The 5,890-nt window shown below is 39.3% G+C and overlaps 1 non-coding gene across 1 annotated transcript; it reads left to right on the top strand.

Moving 5' to 3' along the window:
• The first annotated feature begins 4,644 nt into the window (after positions 1-4,644).
• LOC133792861 (small nucleolar RNA R71) lies at positions 4,645-4,752 on the top strand. Its single transcript, XR_009874333.1, has one exon. It is a non-coding gene; the product is annotated as a small nucleolar RNA R71 (small nucleolar RNA).
• Positions 4,753-5,890: the final 1,138 nt, after the last annotated feature.

The raw sequence follows: 5,890 nt of genomic DNA, 5'->3' as shown, positions 1-5,890 counted from the left end.
ATGGGTATTTATGGTATAAGGATCGAACTTGGGATCCCATTAACACTGGGATTAATTGGGAGATTCTGGATAAATCTCATGCTACTCTTTTTTTCTCTTTATCCAAGCATAATGAAAAGTGTACCAAAGTTTGAAAGCTTTATATTGATGGCCTGGGATGGAGAGGAACATAATGTTATACGTGGCAAGGTTCTTAACCTGTTAGCAGGTCAAATCAGAGCATCAGAAATCAGTAAGGCCATTGCAGCCTTTGAGTATTCTATAATGAAGATAAGAAAGCATCGCAATGGGTTTCGCGGTGGGATTGTCAAGTTAATGGGTCAGCGAGATTTGGATTAGGTCATTATGGACTAGAATATTAAGTCAACTCATTTTTATCAGTAAGGACGAATAATACAGCTGATCAATTTTCAGACCTCTATGTGAAAGAGGTAGTACGCCTTCATGGGAATTCATGGTCTATCTTATCAGATGAAGACTCTATTGTTACTTCCAGGTCTTGGTAGGGTTAAAGAAGGTGATGAATATACAGTTGGAATTCAGTATAGTTCATTATCCTCAGACTGATGGTGAATAAGAGAGAGAGAGAGGGAGAGAGAGAGTTATCCAGTATTGGAAAGGTACCTTATGAGATGAGGTATGATATAGAATGTTTATCACTCGTTCATTGGAATGAGATTGGTGAGATGTTATATCTAGATCCTGAGGTGGTTTAGGGGATCATTGAGATTTAGAGCTTGGATTCTCACTTCTAAAAGTAAATGGAAAGTTTTACTGAATTGAAAAGCAGGAACATAGAGTTTAAAGTAGAAGATTGTATCTTCCTTAAAGTACCACCATGGAAAAAGGGTGATAAGTTAAGGGGGATTTGAGACCTAGATTGATATGACCACCTGAGTCCTGGATAGGATCGGTCTGGTTGCCTTTGGATTGGCTTTATCATTGGCTATGTCAACTGTATACAGTGTATTTTGTATTTTTGTGTTGAGGACATGGGTTGGAAAGAAATTCATGAGTTGAGTTATGAGAATCTGGAAATTAAGGCTAAGTTATCCTGTAAGGAATAGCCAGATCAGATATGAGAGAGAAAGAATAAGGTTCTGAGGAACAAAGTTATACCTTGAGTCAAGGTATGTTGCAGAAACAGTATGGTCGAGGGAGCGACTCGGGAAACTATAATCAGTTGTGCGGAGTTCTTATTCTGGGCAGTTTAGATAAATTTTGAGGACGAAATTTCTGTAAGGAGGGGATAGTTGTAATGTCCCAAAATCCCTAATAATGTTTAGGACCTTGATTAGCAGGCTGGAAGGGCCATAATTGATTTATTATGCTATTTAATGATAATATGGATGTTTAGGTGTATTAAGTATGAATGTGAACATGTTTCTGAATAATTGGGTGATTTTCATACTTTGGCCATTTCAGGCATATTTGGCATATATGTGGCATGTGTGTGTGGTGCTTTATTATTATTTGGTTATGCTAGGGTTACTCAGCACGAGACAATCCTAGGAGGTCAGCTAGTGGGAAAGTCACAACGAGATTTATACTTGACTCGGAATGAGTTAAGGGATATTTAGCATTACCGGGTTATTGGGTAATGGGAATAAATATTTGATGATAAATTGGGAGTTAGTAAGATCAGGGGGAATATCTAGAGGTTTTGACTATTTTGCCCCCAGGGACGTTTTTGGGACCCCGAGCATTAGGATTTGTTTGAAGCTACTTAAGCTTAAAGTAACATGTTAAGAAATAAAAAGAACGTTCAGTACGTTCACTCTCCTTCAAAGCTCCATTTTCGACACCCGATCGCATTTTCGAAGGAAACTTGAGTTCTAGGACTCGGATTCAAGCGATGATCGAGGCATAGTGATTCTAGGGAAGATTAAAAAGTTATTAGCCGGAGGATTTAGTTGGGAACAACTTAATCAGAGGTAATTCAAGTTTTAAGTTCTAAGTTTTAAAGTTTTTAAGCTTGAATTGGATTTTGTGTTTTCATGAGTTTTTGAATGATTTGAGACTTGGGTTTTAATGGTTTTGGATGATTAGGATGTTTGGGAACTTTGATTTTTGGATTTGGAGATGTTTGGGTAGGTTTTTGGAAGGTTTTTAAAAGGAAAAATCATGGTTTTTGCTGGGTTTCGAGGTGGGGTGGCGGCCTTGTTCTTGGGTGCCGCAGCCCGAGCTTGTTGCAGGTGGGCGGTGGAGCTAAAGGGCCTGGGGGCCACGGTGCTTGGGAAGGAGGGCCGCGGCGCTTGGTGCAGGAGTCAGGGGTTGGCGCCTCTGTTATGGCTGGAGGCCGCGGCTCAGAGAGATGGGGTCGCGTCGCTTGAGGGAAATTGTTGACAAAGTGATGTTTTGATCATAAGAACTCAAACCTCAGGCCTCAGGATCGTTCCTACTACCCGGTTTAGTGGGATTCGACTTCTTGGTGGCTAGGTTTTGGTACCGGGATTGGATTTTAGAACTTGAACTTATTGGATCATCATTTATGGTTGTGACTAGGTTATCGCTAGGGGCTTAGACTCAGGATCATGCTCTCGTGGCTCGTTTATTATAAACCTATGCTTGGACCAAAGGTAAGAAAACTGCACCCAGTATCTGATGCATGTGATACACGAGAAACAAGTGATTAGGGCATGCCATGAATATTGAATATGAGATTGATCAGAGCTTGAGTCTCTTTGTTTGTGCATGATCATAGTTATGCTAGCAACTATTAAGTAAGCATGCTAAATGCCCTACATTTGGATATTTGACATACGATATATGCCTGGTAACATTGCTTACTTGTGTGTGGCATTGACTAACTAGTCAGAATTGGCAAAGGTATCAGTATTAACTGTGAAGCTGTGACTTACTTGTCAAGTTTGGCAGTAATACTGAGCACTGGTCACATGGTACTGACTAAAAAGTCAAGAACGGTCTTAGCGTGTTTAATGCAAGCCGATAAAGATTAGATCTAATCGACATCTGCATTGAATGACTCAAATGAGCATTCATGTCAGACTGACCTCAAGTTCGATGAAAACTAAAAGTGCTTGTCTAGCCAAAGGCTAGTCACTTAGAGCCAGGGCCAGAGAGCCCCAGTGTCTATTTAGTCACATGGTTATGGGTGTTGAGCCCGAGTGACTTACCCAGCAGTCACTCATTTGATTGGAGCCAGGGCCAGAAGGTCCAAGTGACTGTTTAGTCACATGGCTATGGGTGCTGAGCCCAGGTTACTATTTCATCACATGGCTGTGGGTGCCGAGCCCCGTAGTGACTTGTATGTCAGTCACTCATCTGATTAGAGCCATGGTCAGAAAGCCTAGGCGACTGCTTCGTCACATGGCTATGTGTATTGAGCCCTAGTGAATTGCTCGTCAGCCACTCATTATGGTTTAACAGAACCTCAAAGTGATATTCACTCATCTGTTCAGAGCTATAAGCTCTGTATGATTATAATGATCATCATTCGCATGGTCGTGGGTGCTGAGCCCCGTGGTGACTTGATTTTCAGTCACTCATTATGGTTAATGGAACCACCATTGTTAAATCACTCGCCTGATTAGGATTGACTTGATAGTCATCCAATCAGGAGGGCAGGATTTCTTATCCTAGATTCCCCAACATTGTCTGAACTTAATTACATGCTTGAATAGGCTATAAATTGCTAGGCATGCCCGATATGATTTTGTGACATGATATTTTTGTTCATGAGCATATTGAGTTTTCTTGTTGGACTTCGACTCACGAGTGCTATATGGTGCAAGTAAAGGCAAAAGAAAGCTGGACCATCCTTGAGTTGGAGAGCTTAGGTGACGATGTGTACATATGCAGCTTCTCGACCGCCACGGCTGAGGGTTGAAAGAGGAACTATGGCTAAACCCTATTTTTCCGCATAGATCGGCTGGTTGTAAATATTTTGTTGTAATAATCCTTTAACTTATATTTTTGGGATCCCAATGTATACAATAAACATTTTAATGAAACGTTATATCTTAACCAAAAATTTTAATCCTAAACCGCTAATCATTCTTAGATACACGATTATGGCCAAATGACTCGGTTAACGAGTTTAGCACTGTTCAAAATGCACACTGTAACGGTCCCTGGAGTTTACGGTGTTACAGTGCCTGAGGTGGAGCTTGAAGCATAGGCTGCTGAATTTGTTGAGGACCTTGATTATTTCTCCATGCAAAATTAGGCTTATTTCTCCACCCTTGGTTGAACGGGTTGGAGAATGGATAATTATCTAGCCTATTGAAATTTTCCATCATATTCACATGTTCCATGGGAATGGAATTGTTCATCTCAACTACCATGCATTGCTCAAATGGGTGAGAACCACCACAATTATGACATAACGCTTGGATTTGCATGACTTGAATGGCCATAGAATTTTTTTGCTATTGTTTGGTCAATGATGCAACCTGAGCACTGAGAGCGGTAATAGCATCCAACTCATGCATACCAGCTACCTTCTTATTTATATCTCGTTCACTAGGCCACTAATAGTTATTCATGGCCATTTCTTCAAGAAATTCATAGGCCTCATTATCACTCTTGCTCATGAAAGCACCACCTGCTGCAGCGTCAATAATGGTGCAAGACGTCCCATACAAACCATTGTAAAAATTATGGACTAGCATCCATTTTTCAATCCCATGATGATGACACTTCCTGAAAAGCTCCTTAAACCTCTCCCATGCATCATAAAAGTGACTTTCCATCAAATTGAGAGAAGTTATTAATTTCCCCTCTTAACTTTGCAGCCTTGGATGGAGGGAAAAATTTAGCAAGAAATTTTAGAGCTAATTCCTCCCATGTAGTAATTGAATTGGCTTGAAGAGAGTTTAACCAACTTTTAGCTCTATCCTGTAGTGAGAACGGGAACAATCTCAGTCTAATAGCATCATCGGTGACCCCATTATATTTAAAAGTTACACGCAGCTCCAGGAAATTGGCTAGTGTGTATTGGGATCCTCGGTAGGGAGTCCACCAAACTGGACAATAGACTGGACCATTTGCAGAATTGTTGGCTTAATTTCAAAATTATTGGCTGCAACTATCGGCGGTTGGATGCATTATTGTACTCTAGTAACAGTGGAGAGTACATAGTCTCTGAGTGTGAGAACTGCTGGCTCAGCAACATCCCCATTCAACACATTGCCCTCATGTTGGGCCATCTCTGCTAACCGTTTTTGCTTTCTGTTCTGTCTACAAGTCCTCTCAATTTCAGTATTAATGGGCAAAAGAATGTCAGTCCCTCTACATTGCATATACCAATTGGCACCTGAAATTAAGACTCTCAAATACAATAGTTAGAGACAATTAACACAGAAACACCAAATTAGAATAAAAATTAGTTGTATTGATATTAATAAAAATAAATCCCCGACAATAGTGCCAAAAACATGTTCTGTAAAATTGATATGCAAGTATACGTAATCGACACAAGTAATACAATGATAAATAAAGATCGTTCCCACCGAGATTGATTTACTAATTACCAACAAATAAATTTGTTTCGAAAATATTAAAATAACAAAAGCAATAAACATAAAATAACACTATGAAAGAAAGCAAGTAATTGTATAAACTTCAAAAATAAAGAACTAGAGATTTTAATTTCATCAACTTTTCACTTTATTATTTTGCTAATCAGACTTCACAATTCTTCTTCCTAAACTAATAGCAGATTAACAAATATGATTCTTACTCTTTTTCAAGAAACAAAGAATTCAATTTACATGCGAATTTTCTACATTCCTGTGATAAATTCCAACACATAAAAGGCATTGAACACAATAATCCTAAAACTACACAATTCATATAGGTATTTCCATCCAATATGAAAATTGTGATTATTCAATCATAGCATAATCAATTCTCACTTTTCATCTTT

This window comes from Humulus lupulus, chromosome 7, assembly GCF_963169125.1.
Source record: "Humulus lupulus chromosome 7, drHumLupu1.1, whole genome shotgun sequence".
Classification (NCBI taxonomy): domain Eukaryota; kingdom Viridiplantae; phylum Streptophyta; class Magnoliopsida; order Rosales; family Cannabaceae; genus Humulus; species Humulus lupulus.
Note: the sequence above shows the minus strand (reverse complement) of the source record. Positions and strands in the feature narration are given on the sequence as shown.